Raw genomic sequence first — 25,255 nt, forward strand, 5'->3', positions numbered from 1 at the left:
GCAAGGTGAAAAGTGTAGATGGTGGTGCACTATATATTTCATCCCCACTCCCCGGTGTGCTATAAAACAAAAGCTTCCTGGAGTATGCACTATAGCAGTGCAATAATAGTGATAATACTGTTTTGAGTGTGATTTGTTGAGATCACTGTTGATGGAAAGTCTTTTTGTGGCAATCTGCACAGTTTTCATTACTGTGACTTTAGTTTTTTCATTTTGCACATTTACTTGTAGCACTGATGCGCAGAAAAGGGCTGCACAGTATGTACGTTTTTCAGAAGTATCTTGACTTATGAGACACTTCATTGGAAATTTGTCCCCTACATTTGACCCATCCTTTAATGCCTTTGGGAGAACTGCCAGGAGCAGTGGTGACTGGTGACAGGCTCGCTCAGGATTACAGTAACTGCAGAGTTTGGCCTATTGTGCATGTTGTTTGACTGAGTTAATTGCAAAATTGATGTTATTTGAAGCATTTTTTGACTCCTTTCAAGTTCAATTTATTAATGCCTAAAAAACAATCAACACAATCTGATTGTGTCAGTGAACCATACATCAATATTTTGTGCAACCAACTTTTTTACTTGTGTCAAAAATATTTTTGATCTATTTAAAAATGTGGTGATTTAGTCGAAAGAATATTGCTTGGAATTGATGAAATGGCACAATTAGACACTTGTATGCAGCACAGGACTCACTGATCATCACCTTATCTTTGAGAAAAATACTGTTACATTACACCGAGGACCTTGTGGTGACATTTGCTTATTTTTGCCTCAAATGAATGGCAGCAGGTGCAGGTAGCTCTGTGGGCCTCCAGTCTGACCTGCAGTATATTATCCCCTACATTACAATGTGTTTGTGAAATGCCAGCAAACCAAAAACCTGCGCCCCTCCTCGCTCCCCTGCTATAACCTTTTTCACTGCCCTGTATATAGACAGACTGTACTGTGGCTCCTGCCGAAAGCAATGCAATGTGATTTGGTTTACCTCCAGCCTAACGACCAGCTGTCCCCATAGACTGAGAGAGCATCCATCATCGTCTGGGAAGTGGTGCGGGAAAATGGGCATGACAAATAGGTAGACAGACGGAGGCTTTAGATAGTCATGTGCTTTTGGATGTATGAGAATTTATAAGTTTAAGAGAGAAAAGGTCTAGTTTTAGCTTCTTGTTTTAAAGTTCATGTCAGACAAAGCTATCCCTAATATTTTAGTATGAACTATTAAGATTTGTACTTATTTATTGTTATTATTAGTAATGTCATGACTGATTCATGAATAAGGGATCATCATTTTGGTCTTTCTGTTAAAAACTGATTTCTAGATACTAATCTAATCTATTAAACTACTTCTATTATTTTAGGTAGAAATTATCTTCCATTGTATAATTTATTTTAAATAAAATTTGAAAGGTTAATATCGCGACAACACTAGTTACTGGTGAATCAAAATTGTTACTATATACTGCAGTACAATTTGACACTGATGTTGTATTACCTCAGTTTTAAACACCCTTTGTTATGAGCACAAAACTTTCCTAGAGTCCGTTTGTGAAAGAAGTGTTGCATTGGGATCGCTTCTTTTTTGGTTGTGAATCATGAAGCTGCAGTCAGATACACTTTTCTAAGGCTACACTGTATTTGGCACAGAGATGCAGATCAATCCCACAGACTCTGAGGCTTGGCTGCCATTTGCGGTGTGATTGTCCTTGTCCGCTTAGAGGTCGGTAACACCAAAGTTTATAAGTGCAAAGTCTGCCCCTGTCGATGGCAGTAAGTGAATCTATTTACACATTTATGATGCTATTCTCAGCCACGGCACAGACACAGTGTTTACACAGTGTCGGAAAGAGCTGAGGCACGCAAATAAACAGGACAATCGAGACATTTCCAAACACACCTTTTATTTTTAGTTTCTATACTTGGACATGCTTATCAATATGGAATAGCGTGACACTTCAGTGCGTGGTCTCATTTTGATTAGTAGCTACACCACTAAATTTGACATCTCATTGGTTTCAGTGGTGTTGTATTCAAGTTTTTGTATTGCGTATTTATACAAACATTTCTTTGAATGTAATCCATGGGTCAGAGATCGGTGGGTCGATATTTCGGGCTGATATTCGCACTTTTAATCGTATCTGCAGCATTGGCCAAAATTTAGGTTTAGCTAACCTGTTGCTCAGTATACTTAAAGCTTTATTTTGAGCACTTTATTGTGAAAAGGGCACTGCACAGAATGTGACTACGCTGTTCTCTCATCCAGTTTGCATAAAAATGGGTTAGCATGGGTTTGTAGTAATTTAAATTGCATAATTTGGCAGAAATTTTCAAAATCAGCCCTGCACCTTAACATAAAAAAATATCAGCAAACCTTATCGGCTATCATTCTCTCTGGATTCTAAATCGTCGTCGGCCATAAAAAAAACAAACAAAAAAAAAACACATCAGTTGACTTCTAATCAATACCAGTCAATACCAAATACTGATAATCTGTCACAGACAAGGTGAGTTTCTCTGCACAAATAAAGATGTGTTGAAGGTATTGAAGTGAAACTTGATGTGGTGAAGTGTTTCTCTGGTACTCTCAGTAGTGTAGTCTAAATCTGTCAATGCTTTCATCATGACTCGAGCTAAGATGAGCAACTGCCAAAAGCTGCAAAATACATTTGGATTCAAAACACTTTGTGACAGATATCTGTGTTAATATATGCATAGTAGTAAAGAGTGTGCAATTGTGGCAAGATCTTCCTTGAAATTGGGTTTTATCTCAAAATGATTGTTGGTTCAATTCAAAATAAACCACTGCCTAGTAAATGTGTAAAAACAATAAACATTAAACAATACTTTTTTTTCTCTGGTGTATATATCTAACATTGAAATTCATAACTGAGAGAAAGTTTTCTAACCTAGCCACAAAACTCATGTGTCAGCAGCAGCACCTCAAAGCTCTGGCAGCAGGTACTGTTCCTGAATATATGATCTATAGACTCTTCTGTCTCAAGCTGCACTGACAGGTCAGCTCATCATCAGATTTCTATTGTATCACTGGATTTCCACATTGTTATAGAGCATACAGAAAATTTTTTTTTTCCACTTTGCCTTACACAAGATCAGGTGTGTCATACTAGATGCAAAATCTGAATTACATATGTTATTGAAGGATCATTGTTATTTTGGTTCTATGGAACGCACAACAGGGATTTATATTTCCCAAGTGTAGAAAGGAAGGCAGCTGCTTTCGCAAACTCTGCCAACAGTTCGCCCACCTGCTCACAACTGCTTCGAAAGTTAATATTAACAGTCTCTCCAAGATTGATTTATGGGCCTTCCACGTTCAAATCATTTTGTGGTTTATAACAGATTTCCAGTGTTCTTTGTTATCGTTATGGGAAGTATTCAAACCATTCAAATGCTCTACTCTGTCACTTCCTCCTCTGAATGAGTGGTGTAAATATATTAAAATAAATTATGCAGTGACACATTCACAACCAAGATGTGGCAAAGAAACACATATATTGCATTTGAAAAAGTCACTCTGTAGCAGATAATTTGGAAATGCTTTCAGCAAAATGGTAGGCAACTTGATTAGGACTCTTGTCTAATAAAGTCTGTGTATGTACTATATTTTGTGTTATTTCCTGTTGCAGTACACAGGCATATATTTCATACACAGAAAAGGAAAGATTGAATAGACCCCCAAAATGTGACAAGTATCTTCAACACTATATTAGGTGAGAAGTATATATTGTCTTAAATGTCATGGCAAAACTGCCACAGTGGTTTAACCACTGGTAATATAGATTTATTTGTAATTGTATGTTTTGTAAACCAGAGTGCAGGTTACCCTAGCTTTGTGACAAATGAGCAGGACAGCTAAATAATTACACTGGGCATTGCGGTAGAGGAGCTGCTCTTTGGAGGTTTATTTTGACGTCCTTGTGTATTTATCTGTACTGTCATGTTTGTCTCCTGAGCATAGGCTGAATGTTTTGAGGGGCCTAATGTTTTCTGCAGTTTGTCGCTGTTGACAGCACAACATTGTCATTCATTATTGTGTACCGTCCTGCAGCTTCTTGTAGCCCTGTGTTTATATGTGCAGATTGTGACAGGCATGGACTGACAGTGTTGATAACAAGTAGAGTGAATGGTAAGCCTCTCTTTGGTCTCATACTGTCAAATTCTTTAATGTTCCCAGGCGAAATGATGAGGTTTGTCATCAGTGTGCAGACAGAATTACTGCTGGTCCCCATACAGTGTACAGGGGGTTATTTATTCATGAGATAAAAAGCTTGTTGGGCTGTGTTGATTTCAAATCAAGGTAGACACTCTTCATTTTTTTCGATGGACAGATTAAAGTATTATTTTGTCCATTTATACATACAGGCTGTTGCTCAGAGGCAATGCTCCATCAGTGGTCTCTGGTTGGTTATTGCAGATCAAAAGTGATTGGTGAGCAGGAAATTAAAGCAGGAACCAGCACCTCACACCCACAGCAGTACGTCAAACCTGGAAACTCTTGAGGCCATAGACCTAACAAATGTCATTTCCTGTAGCCAACATGATGACCACTGACTGGTGGACTGAATCCATAATCAGATAATGGGTGGGATATAAGACATAACAAGTTAATACTTGATTAACTTCCTCTCTCTCAAGTTAAATTGATGGCTGGGACTAGATCAGGGTTTCTCACAAAAGTTTTGCATTATTTGCATGTTTTAATTTAATTTGATTGTTTTTCTTTGCATGGTCAGAGCAATTGCAGTTGACGTTTTCACTGCACCACTAAATCAACTTTAGAAACAAAACAAAAAACAGCACTATCATTAAAATTTCAATATTTTCCTGGAAATGAGGACAGATTTGGAAGCTTGTTTTAACCCCAAATTCTGTTTCACATGAAATCAGCAGAGACTTGTTAAGGCCCGGAGTATGTGCACTCAAAGGGGCCCATAGGAGAGCCAGAGTGTGTGGTGGTGAAGTGTTGAGTGTGGTAGCGTCATTGTAGGGATTTGCAGCATTAGTAGCAGAAACTTGGCAACTGTCTGCTGCTCTTCTATGTAACCCCACTCTTTCTGTGACAGACTCTGCACTGAGAGACAGTAGCCGAAAGTATGTGATGGACACTCATGACCTGCTGGCCAGAGAGAGGACTTTTAATACCTCAGGGCCCCTAAGCCAGGCCGTTAACAAGTCTAAAAATAGAACAATGGGACAGATAGAGGAGTGTGGGTGTATGTGCTGCAACCTTTTGTGCTGTGCTTTAAATGGGAGCTTGAAATAATCTCCAAACCAGTAGCGGTTGACTCATCAGGCTTAGTTGAGTTGCAATACCATACGCTGTACCTTTGCGATTACATAACTTTTGATTTATTGGCTTGGGTCTCATATCTTTTTCCATTCTGTAATATACCCCTCCTCTAGCTCTCCCTCGCTCCCTTTTTGCTTCCTGACATTTGTAGTGATGCTTATGGGAACTGTGAGCACTGCACCACCACCTCTGCTCAACACAATCGGCCACCCATTTTAATCGCCTGTCCTGGCATGAGCACTAATAAGCTTAAAAGCCAAAGTGGAGCAGTGGTCAGCAAGAAAAATTAGCTGACAGTTAAATTTTTTTTTTCATGTTTTTTCCTTGCATTTGACCCCCTAATGTTTCCTGCATGTGGGGTTCTTCTGTGTGCTATATGAATGCAAATGAGTGTACAATAGTTACTGCCTAAGCAATTATTCCTTCCTTAGATATTAATACATATTATTATTATTGATTATTGTTATTATTATTATTATTATTATTATTATTATTATTTATTCATGAAAATGTTTTAGTTAGGTGTACTGAACACCCTCCTTTAAAGTGTATTATGTAAAGTATTCTGTTTTATTTTCTAATCAGAGTACTGTATTCTGAATACTTCCCCCTTCTAGTTGCATTATATTGTAAAGTGTAAACCATATGGTTAAAACAACTTTGTTTATTGCACTAATGTTCTACATTTAATACAAAAAAACAAAACAAAAACAGTTACTAGAAATGCTGAATTTTACCAAAAGAAATGGTATAAAAGAATTGAATCAAAATAAAATGACTAAGAAATATGCATTTATTCACTTCCCATTACTAATAATATTTGCAGATATTGTATCAGTTGCAGCTCAATGACTGATTCTTTCCAAATTTACATATTCATTTTTAACCCCACCACTTTCTTGATAGCACTTTCCTCACTTCAGCAAATGCCATAGTGTGGATAATGTCGTCTTTTGTACCCGTCTAATTGGTTTTCATTTTATGTGCACTGGTTAATTTGCTTGTATCATCCACACTGATCAGGATTGGTCTTGATCTCTGAGCTGCTAAACCCGACTGGAAGCCACAGTGAAGAGAAAAACATAACCTCAGAGAAGTCTAATCCACCCACGACCACCATCCACTGCACTGCCTCAATCTGCATATGATGTGGGAGGCTATTGTGTGCACTCCACTGGCACTGAGGTACAGGCAACTCATACACACACAGCAAGCCACTATCATTCAATAAACCATACAATCATTTCATGCACAATGTATGTTTTCTGTACAGGCCAACATTTTCTATTGGATTGGAAAAAAGTGCTTATTGAAAGTTGTATAATAGAAGGTTGGGAATGCTTTATGCTCCCAAGGTATACAGCTGTTCAGTTTGTGACAGCGAAAATAGCTTTGTATGAGTTATGTATAAGCCTGTGGGTATGGGTGTGGTAAGAAGGGATTTCCACAAGCATGAAAAAGGACAATTTCTTTCTATTTTGACTTATCGTTCAATAAATGAAAGCTGGATTTTTTTGTGGGAGATTTTATCATTTTTTTGCAATATGATCTGAGCTGTAGAGGGTTGCAGAACAAGTAATTAGTTTCTCCCTGCTATTTAGATTTCTCCTTCTCTTTAGTTGTTGTAGTTATGTATTTTAACACTACTGTACATTTAAAAAAGGAATACACTGGGTCTACTGGGATTCTTGTGATATAGTCTGTAGGAGTTTTCCAGATGTAAATTAGACTTAGACCACATGCTATGTGTTTGTTACATAATTATTTAATAACGTATAAACACAGCATAATATAACAGTTGTACATTGAGAGACACTCTGGATAGACTTACTCAGAAACATGTTCAAACTGAGTGGAAATGATATGCTATTGTCCTTGCATATGGAAGTAGATGATTTTTGCACCCTTGGGATACTGTTATTCAGCTTGGGCACAATGTTTCCTCCGGCTTCCTACTAGTGCTTTATGTGTAAGTCTGAATAGATTGAATCTTAGGGGAGTTGTTATTAGCCTCCAGCTGTGTATTTTCAAAATGCATTAGTTTTTTGTACAGTGTTGAAATTTAACATCAAAACTGTTTATCTTTAAAAATGCATGGCATAATTAGATTCCCCTTAGTTTGCAAGCCAATGTACCATTTATGCCTGCCCCAAGCCTGTTAATACTGAAAATTTGAAGACGCTGTGCCAGGAAGGGAATCTTAAAAACCCATACCACATCAATATGCAAATCAGTGCATGTTCTTTTGTGCCATCCCAGAGGATAGAAGCCAAACAGAAAGATTAAGACAAACCAGTTCCAAGTAACAATGACAGAAATTATAATCTTGTGAGTGGCACAGTTTGACATTCATACACATTCTGTACAGTGTATGTCTGGGTGTCTGATTTTTTTGTTCTTTTTCCTTCAGGAACAGCACAGTCCTTCCTCTCTATAGGTTTTTTAAAGGAGGGCTGTCATAGATTTGTTAGCGATGGGTCTAAGGCAGACAGGTTGAACCTGAAAGTGACATCACATTTAACAGCTGGTTTCCAGATTCTACAGTGTGGTGTCATATGAATATATAGTGTCACATGGGGGGCAAGAGCCACTTTTCCCTTTTGATTAATTACACTGTACTTTGCCATGAAATATACAACATGTAGAGGAGTTCACCGTAATATCGCAAAAATCTGCATTTGTACAATATTAATTTTATATTTTTCATTTCATTTACCTCCCGTCCCATCTGTATTAAATATTATTGCACTATAGAGTGTTGTGACGACATCTGGAACCCAGCAAGATATTATATTATAATAACATAACATAACTCTCTAAACTGCCCATTGTTTAAAAATGACAGGTGAGAATTCTATATATGTTCAGATACTACAAAACATAAATTTTTTTTGCATTAAATAGTACATAGACCAGACCACTCCTTCTAATACTGTTTTGTTAATGATGCTCCCATATGGAATATATTATGTATAGAGCCTCTTCCTCTTCTTGAATTATCCTCTTTCTTTTGGCACTAAGTAGAGTAAGCCTCACATACTTAGGGTTTTCTTGTGGCAGTGGTTGAAATAAGCTCTGCTGCTGTGCCTCGTATTTACTCCTGACAGACTCAAATGGAAACTGTGATCACATTCTCCACACAGTTCTTCGACCGCACTCACTTTTGGAATCCTGGCGGGACCCCTCTCTGTCTTATATCTTTGTTTCGCTCCATCTCCTCCACTGACTTGTTGCCTTGGGGGAATTCATCAGTTTCTGACCTTGACACCATTTTGTTTTCTCAAGCCCTCTAGTCTGTCTCCCACAGGATTGGACAGTCCATTTGTTAAGATTGGTGAGGAAAGAGTGAATGAACTTTAGATTGGATTAGGAGAAGAGATTGAAGAGGGGGTGGATTAATCTAGTGCATTGTGTTTGCCTCAGTGACAGCTACAGACAGTTCTGTCATTGCAGGCAGATACAACGTCTGCCCTCTGAGTAAATATGGACTGTTTACAAGTAGCTTTCCTGGAAAAAAGTTTGCCAATACAAAAAAGACAGGCATGGAGAAAAGCTATTTATTTTACTGCAGTCATTCTCAGATGTTAAACTGTAAAAAGCTACAATCTCAATCAAACTTGTATCAAAACCTGATAGGCCTACAACAAAAAATAAAATCACATAGGACAAAATTTGACTTTTCTTCAATAGAGAACGGTCTTCACCTATTAAAACTAGTATAAGACAACATGTTATGATATATTACTATGATAATATGACTATTACGATATTACATATTACAAAATCTGTACTGATTAATGAACTATTTTCTTAATATCAAAACTGACTTTGAAATATTAGTATTGTGACAAGATTATTGTCTGGGTGGGTGTTCCCTTGGCATTTCAGTTTCCCTATCAATCCAAATTATGAACAGTATCCTCTGTGCACTGCCCTGACATGTTGTTGCCTAAAGGCGCTGGTGAGGTCACATGTAGCAGAAAATGTTTCACAAAATTAATGATTGGTTTCAACTTTGAAATTGAAATGGTCAATACTCAACATATACTCAGTTTATTGTTAGTTCATATCTCCCAACAGCCGGCTTTACTCCTACCTATAGTCCAATAAAGGCTGTCAGCTTCAAAAAGAGCCCAGCCATTTGTGTATACTCCAAAGAGTTAAGAAACAGCTTTCAATCTAAGTGGAGTTGGCGTTTTAGAAAAAAATTCAGCCCAGACGTTAACAAACCATGAAAATTGTCAAGAGATGAAATTAGGTCTTCACTAAACCACAACTGCACCAATCCTAAACGCGGAACAAAACAAGACTACTCCAGCTCTACAAGCAAAGGGCTAGTCTTGTAGATTTTTCGTTCCCCCAGAAGAGTTTTTCAGATTTAGACGCACTATTCCACACTTCCACTGGAGAAGCTCTTGTAGATTTATATGTGGGCTATTGATTAACTGTGAAAAGCTACAATCTCTCCTCACAGCTTGGCCTTCTTTAAACTCGCCCTGCCAGATTTACTTCAGTTTGTTTGATCAGGACAAGTGAATCTGCAGAATCAGATCCACACATCCCCAGTGAGGGTAATGCAATACATCTTTAGTCTGAACAGATGGTGCTGTCTCGATACACATAGTTTATCTTCACCTCACACACACTCAAAGGCGCTCGTGTCTACTTTAGCTGAAATCACTCACTAACACCACCCCTATTGTCTAATGTCAAACAAATCGTTTCATTTTATGCACCTCTAAATTTTCCCTCTGCCTGTTTACATGCACAGACTTACAGAAGGCTCCCTATAGGCTCATTGCAGCAGGGTGGCAGAGGCAGTCGACCACTTTGTCCCCAGGCTGGCGTGGTGCCCAAGCGTTGTCTCGCATAGTGTAGTGGGCAGCGGATGGAGCGCTTGGCCAGATTTCACATTGCTCATTAACTGCCCAGTAGCATAGGGGCCACAAGCAGAGAGCAGCACCAGAACCTCACAGTCCTCCCCATATGTGCACTTCATCTGTGTCCTTGACAAAAGCCCTAAATCTTTCCCATTAAATTCCAACCATGCTCTGCTGTCATTGAAGTCTGTTTATGGCTATAATACATGGTCTCTCTATGTACTGTCCATTTATTCCCTACAAATGTGAAAATAGTTAGAATACAATAAATTCAAAAACAAATTTATTGCAATCAAATTCAAATTGCAGTTTAATTGTATTGTTAGTTATGCTATGTGAGTGGTGACAGTAGCTCAGTTGGTAGAGTGTTTGTCCGCTGATCTGAAGGTTGGTGGTTAGAATCCCACACTTGACATAAACATCATTGGTTGAGCAGTCAGATCCTCTGACTCATAGGTTGGTGGTGTGATTCCAGCTCCCACAGATTAATACTGTTGTTGTCTTCTTTAGCAGGACATTTAACCAACCTTGCAGTGTCCACACTGGTTTATGAATGTGTGTGAATAGGTAATGCAAAGCGCTTTGAGTACCTTGAAGGTGAAAAAGCTCTATAGAAATGTGATCATATACCATGTTACAGACTGTCCACTTGTACCACCGTAGTTTAGACCTTCAAACCTGTTCTGAAATGCATGTGTTTCTCGTATTACTTGAGGTGTTTATATTTCAGGTTTCTTACAAATGTTAATATTCCTGGAGGAGTTTGCAATGTTATGCACTCTAAAAAGTATAATACTTTTTAAAGTAAACCACAAATCTAATTGCAAATTGCTTTATTTGTCATAAAAATCTTAATTCAATTTGTGCAGCCCCATGCCCACTTTTGTCTGTGTCTGTCTAAGCAGAGAACAGAGTGGCAAGTGTGATTGTACTGTTTATTTTGTTGCAGCCCAGAAGTCTCTTTGAGGAAGGACTTCATGGGAATTAATGAGAGCAGATGGCGTATCAAAAATACAGCATCTAATTTGGAGAAATAAAAATTGTTCAGACATCACTGTAAAAATATTTATTACTGTAGATAGCTCTATTACCACTGTAAGTATGAAATATAAATTATTTAAGAATAACAATAAATAATCTATACATATAATTAGACAGTCTTGTGTGATTTTTGAAGAGGTTGCTATGAGCACCCAGAAATAGTCCCTGTAGCTAGTATAGAATCATTATTATCAACAGTGTGTCGATAATAATGGGATAATAGTATGTAAATCTCTAATATTAGGAGCAAATAGTGTATGCAATCATAACAGTGATAACTTGTTTGAATTTGCATTGGCAGAAAAAACGTAGAGACCAGCATTAAACCAACCATGTGGACTACTTTACATTACCACTCCATCATAATTATACAGAGACCTTAAATGAAGCATTTTGATCTTTGAGTATGTCATATTGTAGATTTGGTTACATTTTGGGTTATTTGCCTGATTTAAGGATTGTGTGTAAGATTTGTGGAAGGGATAGGATGAGTGCTGACAGACTGAGCTGGTTGTTGATATTGCTTCTTTTATAGAGCAGCTGGCTCCATCTGTGTTTCCTTAAATGCGTCTGGATTGTCTTCCACTGAGTGACAGATCTGAAGAGAGCTAACCTTATAGGTGTCTTTGCATTGTCTGCTGGTGCTCTTTTCAAGCTCATGGAGTGTAGCCAAAACAGGAAAATACACTGCTGTTATCGGAAAATGTCAAGCTTGTTATTTTCATAATGGCCATGGATTGTTGTCTGTGAAGGTAAATTATCATTTTGTTATGCACACAGCATGTGAAAGAAAAGAGCAATTACAAGAGTTTTCCTGCTACATTGTCGCATTTAAACCTTAAAATCCTTTGTCTTTGTCCTGCATACCTGCCAGCTTGGCTTATATGGTGGGGAACAAAGGTGCAAATCTTTGATATGAGAATGAACATGATGTTTTTTTCTTAGTGGACATGATTTTTTTTTCTTTTGTTATCAAAGACATCACAAACTAGAGTTTTATAGAGTTGATTTTTTTTTTTTTTTTGTCTGTCCATGCTATGAGAGGCAAAATGGCAAGATGGCAGTGGCCACTGAACAAATAGATTGTGACAAGATGGCCACTTTGTATAAGTGCCCACATTTTAATTTTCTATTAGCTGCTCCCATGATGTTGACATAACTGTAGCTTGTGTGCACTGCCTGTGGTGCTCTGCATCTCTTGGCTCATTTCTGCTCAGCTCAGCTTTAGTGAAGCACCAATCCGGGCCGTATTTGTCACCTTCACTGTGATTTGCTACCTCAGCTTTTTCAAGGTTGGAGGCATTTGCTTGATGGAAGATCTCAGCTGTTCTTGTATGCTATCTATCCTTGAACCTATGCTATGTTTTGTGTTTGTCCTTTGTATAATTATGTCAGAACAGTCTTTCTCAACTGCTCTCAATTAAAGTTGTCAAGAATCGATACCCAGATACTAATCAATACTTAAACTTCTTTGAAAAATGTATAGGCCAACAAATAGTTTGAACAAGTATTTATATTGACAGTAATTACTATTCTTATCATTTTAGAATAATCTTTATATTAAATATTAAATAATATATTTTAATATATTAAAACAAGTATAAAACAACATGGGATTATTAAAGTAACTACTATGATTTTTTATTAAAATGACTTTTTATTGTGTTTTGAGTATCAAGCCTTTTTTCTTAGTATCAAAATTTAGGTGTTCCCTTGGCATTTTAGTTTTCCTCATCAGCCCAAATCATGCACAGTAGGCCAATTCTCTAATAATGTCAACGTCCCTGACAGGTTGTTGCCCAAAGGCACTAGAGGGGTCACATGCATGCAGCATACAAATTTCCTTATGGGGACAATTACGTCTAAAAATGTATTTATTTTTCTCAGTAAGCATTAACCCATAATACATTTAGTGCCCCCATTTCAGCCTTTGCACTTAAAGCAAACATTAATTAAACTTGATGACAGTAATAAAAAAAATGCTTTAATTTAATTAGCCATCATAGGGGATTATTCTCTCATTATTAGTGGGTTTACTTCAGTCTCATAATCTTAATCAGTGAATACAAGAGTCCTATAGACTGACACCTGCTACTGTGTTCACCTGGTGACAGTCAATAATTCAAAATTTCTTTCAACTTTCTACATTCTCCTGGGTCAGCAGAACTGTGATCCCAGTGTCCATGTCAGAATCAGGGACATGTCAGATATAAAACATATAAAACAGTATAAACATTAAACTTTTGCTTGCCTGAAATCCAGAATGATATCTCTATATTTTTTATACAGAAGTATTGAAGAAGAGTCTGAAACCCAGGCAACACTGCTGCGACTCAAACTGGAATAATAGTCTTGCCACCATTTCCACATGTATGTTGGGCTTGTCTAGATTGAGAAAGCTATAGTTTTCTTCTCTACTACAAAAAATTAGGGATGGGCGATATATGGGCGATATATCAGTTCCAGTATCGGTCAGCATCGATTGATGTTTGTCATTATCAATATCAGCAGATATTGTTTGCTAATATTTGATACTATTTTTTGTGCTGCCCTGGTCTCTGTGTGCCCATGTGTCATTCCCAGATTGTCCCCAGTGTACCAGATTGGTCTTTTTGAACAAACTCATGAGTAACAATGGAAATAGAAGAGCGTTAGATGTCTGTACGGCCATATTCACACAAACTATTCTAACAAACTATTCTATAACTTAGATAAATACATTTCTTTTTTTTTTTTTTTGTATATTTTTAAGTGAAAAGTTAATTTGTGACCTTAAATTTAGAGGCCACCACACACTACAGGAGAATTTTCCCGATTTAGGTTTTGCTTCTCCCCGAGATCGGGGAGGCGTGACCAGGCTTTGTGTTTTCATGTGCAATATTGAAGCCCATGCGCTCCTTGCGTGTGTGATTGAGATGCTGTCTCATATTGTAACCACCAAACATCAGCATCGCTACTTTAACAGCTAATAAAACAGAGCGTCAGGGGAGGACGGTGAGACAGATACAAACTTGAGCAAATAGCTAAATTAATTATAACTCAAGGAGGGTCTCGGGCATGCAGAGACCCTCCTCGGGCGTACTCCGGGTACATGGTATGCTCTCAGAGACCCCAGGCACAAGTCCCCCCATAGCAGGATCTCTGCTGCTTTCCAGTGCAGAGGAGGAGACCTGGGCCTGTCATGACTCCCAAGTGCCACCTATTGCTAACTGGCCGAAAGTCCCGCCTCACCCAGAGAGTGAGGCATCTGTGAACACCACCCCGTAGTGGGGAACTCCACCCATGCACACTCCCTGCTGGAGGCGACCTGGGGCCAGCCAGAACCTGAGGTCCTCCAGCGCTGCTGTGGACTGAGTCACTGCTCTCTGCCTGTCCCTTGTAAAGTGCAGATGGAGCCGAGTGAACCAACACTGGAGTCTGTGCAAGTGATAACAGATTTGGACAATTAATTGACCAAGAAATTATTGTGACAAATGATAATATTGACATTTTGAGACCATTTTTATCTAATACAATGACAATGGAATAAAAATTCAAATACACCCTTTCAAAGATCAATAAACTTTACTTTCTAAAGAACATTTAACAGAGGAACTGCAAGACAACAAAAAAAAAATAGACATTCATAAGAATATTGTGGCTCCCTCTCTGTGGCTACTGTTGTGAGCCTGTTGGTCTTGAAGTGTTCATATTAACCCGCTCCAAATGATTTTATTTTGCTATTTTGTCCATCAAAAAAATCCTATTCATAATATAGAGCGTGGCTCCTTGCTTATCCCACTTTTTTTTATCATCATACGCTGCTACGCATATCTCTTGCGGAGGGAGCAAGTGTCTTGTCTGGTATCGTGTCAGTGTCTTGTGGGATTTCAGTGTATTTTGGGCTCTCCCGGGGGCTAGGCTAGTGGTGTTGATCGGGTATGGGTATATGTCGGCTGCTGGGGTTTGAGCCATTTTTCTATCATTTGCCTGCTCGCACACGCATGTGGGCCATTGAGACGTATCCCACACACTAGTGTTGATTTGGCAACTTGTTTTGACCCTTGGTGATGAACTGATTTGGTGCTCTGATGGCGGCGCTAGCTAACACTGCAGCTTCATGTTAGTACTAGATAGCGACACTTTCTGTCACATTGGCCACAGCCAATGTAAGAATCCAACCTGGAGATGTGGTGGAGAATCAGGGCTGTGTGTTCCTCTGTCTCGTGATGCGAGGACCAGCCAGTCGTCGATGCAGGTCAAGATCCAAATGCAATGTCGACGTAGGGGCTCTGCCTCTATGCATTTGGAGAAAGTGTGTGGGGTGAGTAAGTAGCCGAATGGGTGACGGTTGTACTGGAAACAACGGTGTTGGATAGCAAATCTGAGGAAACATCTGTGTTTCTGCAGGATCAGCTTAAATTACACAGCCATATCCCACAGCAGTCTTTGCGATCTGAGATTTAACATCTCATACAATTCTCCTCATGTCTGTGGTCTTATAGAAATTTATATAAATTTGTGGGCCTTAATATGGATTGCAAAAGATAAATATCAGCCACAGCAACAGGCCAAATACTGGATATCGTATCAGCTCAAAAAATCCATTACAAAAGATCGTAACATTACCACTGTACATAGTTCTATATCGTAGGGCTGAGCGGAATGTTTAATTAGATATCTTTCACAGATGTCTGAGTAGGCTCCTTGTTGTCACTGTGTTTGGCCCTCTGTGTCCTGACATAGGCACAGAGCTGTAGGGATTATTCATGTGAGTCACTGGTGTGTGCACAGTCCGGGAGACGCTCCATGTTCCTTCTGAGAAGAGTTGACCCTAAATCATGAAAAGGCTCTGTCTCTCTTGTATGTTATGCAATTATTAAAGTCATGTCTCAAGCATTGCTGACCCAGACAAACCTTGGGGAGCTATCATTTTTTTGAATCATACAAAAGCAAACACTTCAGATTTCAGGTTTGAAGCAGTGGATTCTTCCCCAGAGGATGTGATGCCAGTGGTGACAAGTGATCGACCACAGTGTCTCACTGGACAGCTGAAAGTAGGTTAGACACATAGGCCAGTTATGTGGCTGGATGTCATTTAGTGCTCATGATGACCACTGTTTCAGAATTGTCACTTCATGAGTTGGACAGGGGATAATGGGCTACACAAATATTTCATATATTCTTACAAAGTTGCACATTATTGCTTGTCTTGAAATATCCAACTGCCATGTCAACATAATGAGAAGTTTATGCTGCAGCCAGAGGAACAACTATCATTAGTCCTGCCACAATAAAGATTTTGAAGCACAGTATATTGCTAAAAAGAAATATTGTGATAAACAATAATATTGTAACTACTTTATGCCCCTGTTACAATAACAGTAATGCAAGATAATCTCAGTAAACCCATTTAAATAAACAATATCATTAAATTGCCTGAGCTGCAACAAATAAATAACAGAATGAGCCTGTTACAATAACAAAAGTGAATAATAATAATAATAATAATAATAATAATAATAATAATAATAATAATAATAAATACATTTAAATAAGCAGTAAAGGCAAATAAATAGCAGAATGAACCAATAATTAGCCATAGAATTTACTTATTCAACCCTCTGCAGCTCATTGTATTAAAACAAAAAAAAAACTAACTCAAATCTCCCCACTTTTGCAAAGAAATTGTACACACAATAAATAAATTGTTCCAGCTTTCATATATTGAACAATAAGTTGATATAGTAATTATTGTGACAGGCCGAACTATTATCCTCAGTAATGCAACAGTAATCAGTAGAAAAAATGAAATAAAACATGTAAAATCTATACATTTATTTGGTTGTTGTCACTCTGGCATCAGTGCTGTGCAAATCCAAAAAGTCCAAATGAGGTTATTTTAGGTTGTTGATTTTCTTTTGCCAACCAGATAAATTATAAAACTACTTCCATTCTCATAAAACTTTCTAGGTTTTTCTGTTTTAGTGCAATATCTCAACTCTGCTGATTCGCATAGCAGTCCTTGGAGACCTCATTCACTGCATCTGTTGAGGTCAAAAACCTTCCAATAATGTACCTGCACACAGTACAAGCAGTGCCTCCCAAAATCTATTTAAATCTTGTTTTTCTTCTCTGGGGAGGTCGACACTCTGTGCTGTTCAGTTATGCGCGCTATGATTTGCAAAGAAGTTTGACATAATCCAAGAAGTCATGAGCTGCTGCAGGCTCACACCCACTGCATCTCGAGTTCCTGTTTATGTAGTAGACACTTGCAAGGAAAAACAAATGTGGAGCCTAATCATGCACAAACACACATCCAGTCTTTCCTCTTGGGGGCGAGTAGAGGCAAAATCTTCTGCAATAAATGGTCAACATATACCAAAGACTATTTTTTTTATTCATGTTGTAACTTTCCTTTGGGTTTTACTAAGCCTTTTCTAGCCTTCCTCGTCTTAATTTACCCCTTCATCCATCCTTCTTTCCCTGTAGATTAGTGTGCAGGATCAGGCTCCCGTCTCCTCTGTGCCCCCTACTCCTTCTTCTACACATTTCTACTGTCTTCAAGCTCCCAGTAGACTTCTCTTCTTTCCACCCAGCATCAGCTCTTTGCTAATCTGGTCCCTTGCCTCTTAGTATCATTGTATTTTATGTTCTTGCTAGAGTTTAAATCGTGTGAGTCACCAACCTTTGTCCGTGACTGGAGGTATACCCAATGCACATGAACAATAATATTCAGCTTTCACAAAGATGAGAATATTTCATTAGTAAGTACAGCACATAAAATCATAAGGGCTTTGGTGAATTTCTTGCTTCATGATTTTGGCTTGCTTGTATACATAATTTTCTTCATGTCTCATTTGGTTTGACTTGATGGGATCTGCATAAAACACTCAAGTTCTATCATCACTGTGATTTTGTTTTTATTTCACTGCAGACACAGCAACAGCAGTAATCGGCTCAAAACAGAATGCTTTGCTTGGCTGATTGATGTAGTTGTGTTAGTCAGGTGTGAAAAGAATATTAAGCTATTTTCTGATCCATGTTATAATGTTGTTTCCTCATCTTACAGTACCTGGAGTTGTATTGTGTTCACACATGTTTAACTCACAAATCTGCATATTTAGGCTGTGCTCTTTTCTCAAACAGAAAACACTCTATTCCACCTTGTGATGTTATGTGGTGCAGGAAGTGCAATGTGTTTTTAAACTCCATACACCTTCACTAAAATCATTTGGATAATTTTAACCTGAAAACTACCACTACATGATATGAAAAGTACCACTACATGATATCAAAAGGTGGAGCAGAGCATTTTGAGCTATAGGGACGTAGACAAACTAATAATAGGATTACTCAAACATGTGTGAATGAAAAAAAAAAACTTAACTCCATGTATGTTTTTGAGGAGGTAACAACATTCTAATATAGCTTAAAGAGTCAACTTTGCATAATATAGGACATTTAATGAAGACTATGTACATTTCGTGCATCACCTGCTTGTCTCCGTGGAGATGTTATTGCTTTGCCTGAAAGGTTCCACAGTATATGGCATTAGACTTTTGTATAGCAGGTGTTTTATTGCTAACAAAACACATCAAAAAACATGCATTCTTACTGTGGGCGAGGTCTCCTCTTCACAGTTTTTACCATTCTTGGCAACATAATGATATCTCCATGAAGTTCACCTGTCTTAAGCTTCTGCAAAGAATGTATATATGAAACATAGCTATAGTGAACTACACATTCCAGTCCACTCTGGAGTGCTCAGGTTGAAGTCAGCACTTGTCTTGAGTGTGTGCGATTGTTCACGTCAAGCTGACGCGAAAGGCCAGATGGACTCAGCATGCTCCTCTCTCTTAGAGCCACTCACTGTCAAATGCATGAGAGGCAGGTATATACACATCACTGCACATAATTTAATGCATCCACCTACGCACATTCGGGTACTGCCGGTTACCCACAGAAAAATACACCATACTGCCTCATTAGACAGTAACAGAACGTTTTCCAGAATCAATTCAAAGATTTAATTTCATGTTGCCTTGGAAAGTTATGTCTCTTCTTTGCTTAGGTCGGCAAAGTTGCTGAGTTGAAGTTGACTTACATTACAGCAGCAGTTACTCAAATATTAAATCTTTTATTGACTTCTTATTCTCCTTCGTAGGTCTCACTGGTGGGATACTTAAATGGCAAACTTCATTTTGTAAACGGCTCAAAATGCTATACTGATTTCAGTTATCATTATTTCAATTAAAATTAAAAAGCAAATAAAAATTTTCACAGCAAAAAAATGTTTTCTCTATAATTGCCATGCATTTGTCTTAGTTCTGATGACCAATGTAATGTAATATGACCAATGTAAATAGTCTGTTTGAAAGGTCAAATTCTGTCCTATTTAAGTGATTTTTTTTTTTTTTTTCAGTATCAAAACATTTTCAAATGTCTGGTTTCAGTAGTTTTAGTATTGATCTGAGTATTGATTTTTGACAACTGCTAGATAAGTATATTAAAGCCTATAGTTTGTTCTTTTAATAATATATATAATGGTGTTCATTCTGTAATAATAATTTTTAGAAATTATGTGTAACATTGAAGGCTGAGGTAGTGTTCATAGCATTTGTAAGGGTTGACTTGCTCTCTCACTCTCACAACATTTGATTTGGAGATTGCTGTATGATTAATTATCTCGCACCAAAATTAAAATCTAAAATGTACTTCCTTTTTTTTCATTCTGTGAACGCGCTAAAGAAATGGTGCAAAAACAACATATTCCCTTGCAGTCTTCTCCTCTACATTTATTACACTGTTGCCCACTCACTTCCACCCAACTTGGTGCGGCAGAATTACTTTTCATAAAGCGTTAGTGGGTGTGTACCACATCGCTCTGCTGTTCTCTTCTCCATCTTTCATTCACTCAAATATGCACCTTCTCCTTTTGTTTGGTCTTTGTTACTTGCATGTTTGAGTGGGTCTGTTTAAGTGTTTTTAATATACAAGTAACTCTAGGAAAGTCATCACAAATAGAAACATGAACTGTTGGCATGTACAGATACTAAATTTACTTAATGACCACTTATTTATTTTAGCATTTTTGTACAGTTGTACAGCCATTGTTGTTGACTGCAGCGCTTATATGATCCAGCAAATATACACTAATATACACTAATATATATTAACGGTACTTTATGGGACTTTTCTAGTGGGGGGGACTGCCATCTGCTCGTCTTCATAAAGAGGTGCCAGCATCAGGCCAAGTTACAGGTTTACAGAAGTGACCCCACTCACAGTAATGTAATAGTAACATATGTTTGTAAGGTATTGTACATTTATGCAATTGAATGCAAAACAGATATTCTTAATGACATTCTGTTGAACCTTCCAGGCAAAGCAATAACATTTCTATTGAGACAAACAAGTGACCGCCCCCACCCCTGTCCAGAAAAGTTACACAATGCATCTCAAAGTCCACATTAAGTTACTATAAACTAATTTTCAGCTTCAAGGCGCAAAGTTTTATGACAGCTAAGTCCAGTGTTGTCAAAGAGATTTGCTGACCACCATGATTTACCCATGGCTGAATATTTACTGTACACAGGTTATATTTTAGGAGCATTTGTGGTTCACTTTACCATGGCGGTATTCACTGTTTATTCTGGATATGTAGAGAGGAAGGAGAAACATAATAGGTACTTTTTCTAAGAATTTTATAAGTCTGTCAGATCCTATTGTTTATTTAGTGTCTGTGCTTCCTAAGCAAACCAAGGCCTCTTCTTTCCCTTTGGCTGTTTCAGCCAGCCATCTCATATGACATGTATCCTCCATCTACCTGACAGTTAACTTCAGCATTAGTTTACTTATAAATATATAAAATAACTAACTCAACATTTATGGATATTTCAGTCTTGTCACTTGGCATATTTGTCAAGGTCATCCTATGTTCCAGACCATAAACAAATGAAGAGTTTAAAATAACTCTGACTCCATATTACCTCCAGATTTCAACATCTTATGTTTTAAATTCTCCTCAAAACGTGCCCTTGACACAGGTTCAGTGAGAGCTGACTTTCATGACTTTCATTTTGACAAACGAGTTTAAAGTCCTGAAGCTGATGCTTTGCCTTTTCTGCACGCTGCAGGAAAGTACATTGCCTTCATGTTTTATTTATGACATATTTATCAACAGCAATCCTCTCCATACTTTAGTGGCTGGAGGTTGAAAAAGCTCCTAACTGTGGACTTGACTTGAACCAAGAAATGGTTAGTGTGAAATATTACTATAAATCTGCTATAAGAATCATACTGTGTCCCACCTCGCATCACAAGTTCACACTAAGCCTTTAAGCTCCACAAGGAAATGACTAAGAAGGACATTCTCAAAGGTCACTGTCCTACAAGCACAGTAACAGCAATGAAGACTGTGTGAGTGCTGTCTATTTACATTTGATCTATGTCAGTTTAACTCAGAGTGACACTGGTGCGGCTGCCCTAGTAGAGGTTGTCGTAGGACAGTGTTTTTTGAGGACAACAAGGCAGGCGTAGGAAATTATAAAGTGGGGCGCTGTTTCCATTTTCACCTGAATATGACATTCCTGCATCGCCTGCGGCATCGATTCATGTGCTGTTAAAAAGAAAAGATGTGTGAGGACGCCCAGAGGCACAGCGCAGGTCTTCCCCTCCACGTTGTCTGCATCTAAACCATTAAAGGCTAGAACTGAGATTGTCTTCTTATTAAAACATCAGCATGATAAAGTCAATGAGTTGGCATGATTGACATATGAAGCTCTAGATTTGCTTAACTATATCATGTTGCTGCAAAGGCGTGTGGTTAAGGATTTGTAAAGATCTTAAACGGAAGTACTGAACATAAGGTTTTGGCATATGGCCCAGTGAGATTTAAAGGGCAGGGGCTTTTTGATATTCAGTATGTCCCCTAGTGCAGCGTTATACAATGTAATGAAGAGGGCAGCTTCTACTTACTGCTAAGTCTAACACCTTGTTCCGAATATATGATTAGACTTTACACTTTACTTGATCTAGGAAATGTGTTAACTTCTTTGGAAATAGAAAGTTGTCAGATAACACGAGGAATCTGTATTTGCGTAAAGAAGAATGTTTTCTAAATAAACCATCTGTTTCCAAATCCTATACCCATTATGTTGAAAAATGACAGGGACAAAACATGTGCTAGAACAGGTGTAAAGCAGGTGTAAAGATGGGCCCCATCAGATGTGTCAACAATACTCAATGTCTGGTTTCAAATGGAGCCAACATGGACACAGTTTTCCTCTTTATTTTGAAATGCTCTTGCACTATCACTCTAATAATAACAGCTGTCAATGAATATTTTATGTTTTAATTATAAGCATGTTTAGCCATTGGTTTGAGATTATGACCGAGTCCTCGGCTACAAACAAAATCTCAAGGTATGTCAAAAATGCTGTCCTTTGAAGAGGTAAGTAAATATATGTAATTTGTATTTAGAAATATTTAGATTTAGAGTTAAATCTTTCATCTTTTGTGTTGCGATGACTAAAAATAAAATGTTTTCTGTTGAATGAACAAAACGATCCTTCACAATAATGTTTTAAAATGACTCTTAGAGCTTTTTTCTTTGTGTAACTACTATGTTACGCCATTACACCATTAGCAACCTTAATGTTTGCTTCCACTCCTACTGAGATGAAAGAAGTACTAAAGCGATGTGCCTGTTTTTCTTTTTCTCTTCACTAGACTTGAATGCAGCACAAAAGCGAGCGAGGGAGTGAGGGGGAGAGAGAGCACACAGCAACAGTGCAGGCGAGCCCCACTGAACAGCAGCGTATCCTCTTTCATACACACACACACACACACACACACTGTACGCTCCACATCCCACACACAAATGCCTGAGCGCTCATACACATGCAGCCCAACAACCGCTACCACCTCGACACTACGACTGCACTGGCTTCATTCTGAGCTCGGCGATCCTGCTACCCGCTTACCACACAAGAGAGCAGAGAAGAGACATCATCTAAAAGACTACATATCACCCATGGAGGCGCGCGGCAGGGGGAGGGCAGGTGAGTGAACGCTGCCCGCTACAGCTGCTGCTACGGCTGCCTGTGTCACTGCTATCAAGAGAGAGAGGGGAAAGAAGGAGGATCAGCTTTTCGGGAGGATATAACCGTATGTGAGACCGAGCCAAGCCGACAGTGAGCGGAGCACCACTGGGCAGATGTGGAAGAGACAACAACCAAGTTCACATTGTGGGTAAGCATCAACAGCACCCACTTTTTACCATATGCCCTAAAAACTGGTGCTCTTGAGAACTGGTTCATAGTTTAGCTTGTTTTATCTATATTTTTGTTAGATATTTGAGGCAAGTGACACGAAAAAGCTAACATACAGAATGGTAAATTACTGAGGTACAGATTCGAACTCGCAACATTTTGTAGCCGTATGTTTCATGTTGTATGAACTGAAACACATTTAAATTTAGGTTTAATTGATCATGGGTTAGCTTCAGTCTTGTATTTCCTTGAATTCACTTTGGTCCCGTCCTGTTGCCTTCATCATAGTGACAGGTTAAGTCTCTCCTCTCAGTCCGGTGTAGTGTGATCGATTTGCCCACTAACTCAGATTGACACAGTTTCTCATTATCTAACTCACAGCAGTGGTGCTTTTATATTGCCTTGTCTCAAAATGGTGCGTCTTCATGTAAGCACACAGACAGACAGGTCTTCAGAGTATACACGTCTAGAGCCACTTCTCTATTAGGTTTTAATGGTCTAAACGTGTAGCAGGCTTTGATCGACCCCTGCAGTCATATTCACCGTGAAAAGCTTGCTGTCACATCTAAGTGTCTTCACTCAGCTCGCGGCATTGTCTTCGGCTTTAAAATGAATTTCCTTTGTGCATTAATTGCCTCCCTTTTGCAGGCGTTCTAGGCTGTATATTATTATTAAACCCTTTGTTCTGTAAATCAAAAGAAAATTTTAGCATTACTTGAGTTTTCTGCTGTAAATTTTTTGTTCCACTGAGCGCTGGAGGAGCAGGTTGTACTTTCTGTGCCTATTCACATCAGTTCATAGTAAACAAAATCTGTCACTTACAATTGTTGAGTGTGTACAGTGGTTTAAGGATATTGTTCAAAAGACTAAACAGCTTACATTTTTATGTCCTTATAAAACCAGCAATCTCTATTTGATCAAAGACTCATGTACTAAAACACAACACTGCTCTGCCTTGTGGTAATCTGAAAAGTGTACATTGTGCTATTTTGTGCCCCTGGAGCTATGGCTTTGGAATTTTCTTTTTGAAGCTTTGGAGGAGAGGGTGATGGTTATGTTATTTCTTCGCCTGTGATATTACTGGTTAGGGTGGAGGATATTATTTTACAAGTCACTTTTCTATTCTAATATTTTCTTCTAATATTGATAGTTGGTTGGTCTGTAGGTTTGGTGTGACCAGGATAGTCATGATTATCAAGTAATATCCCTTAATATCCCTAAAATGCCTAAAAAAGGATAAAGATCAAAGCCATGTGTAGGCTCTGTATCATTTTCATTAAAATAATAGTGTTGCTCCAATGTGGAGGATTTGACCAAAGCTTTCTGGTGGCTTCCAGTGGTGTTTAATGATGCACTGCACATTTGAGGACTTGAGCATTCCTGAAGTGTGATTCACACTTTAATTTTTCATGTGTATCTTATCAAATTTACATAAACTTTAATGTTCAGTGAGTAATAAGTGGCCAAGCTGTATGTGCTAATTGTGTCTTGCTGCATACGCCTGTCTCTCTCGCTGTTGAAAAATCAAAAGACGAGCACTGTACTGGCACAACAGCAATTATACAACAGCACTTAATGGTGCCCGTGGTGCCATTTATTCTCCCAATTGGACAGATTTATGTGTCAGTAATGAAATGTCTGCTGACAGGTCTCAGCAGCCCTCAAAGTGCATTGTTGAATTGGTCCTGTTAGCTGTGTCCATTACCGTGCCTACACTTACCTTCTCATTTTGATCCTTTTTGTGCCACATAAAACTGTCAACTGCGCTCA

General features: G+C 38.3%; 1 protein-coding gene across 2 annotated transcripts in view; it reads left to right on the top strand.

Moving 5' to 3' along the window:
• lingo3a (leucine rich repeat and Ig domain containing 3a) overlaps nucleotides 1-25,255 on the top strand; it is a 55,756-nt gene that overhangs the window by 359 nt on the left and 30,142 nt on the right. The window contains exon 2 of one of the 2 annotated variants that reach the window (XM_055165144.1): nucleotides 22,944-23,465. The gene's annotated coding sequence lies outside the window, so the exon portion shown is untranslated. Of the gene's footprint in view, nucleotides 1-22,824; nucleotides 23,466-25,255 lie in introns of those variants that run through there. The other variant, XM_020940135.2, reaches the window with a different exon arrangement.

This window comes from Boleophthalmus pectinirostris, unplaced genomic scaffold (genome assembly GCF_026225935.1).
Source record: "Boleophthalmus pectinirostris isolate CB_2022bp ecotype Guang Dong unplaced genomic scaffold, ASM2622593v1 HiC_scaffold_7, whole genome shotgun sequence".
Classification (NCBI taxonomy): Eukaryota; Metazoa; Chordata; class Actinopteri; order Gobiiformes; family Gobiidae; genus Boleophthalmus; species Boleophthalmus pectinirostris.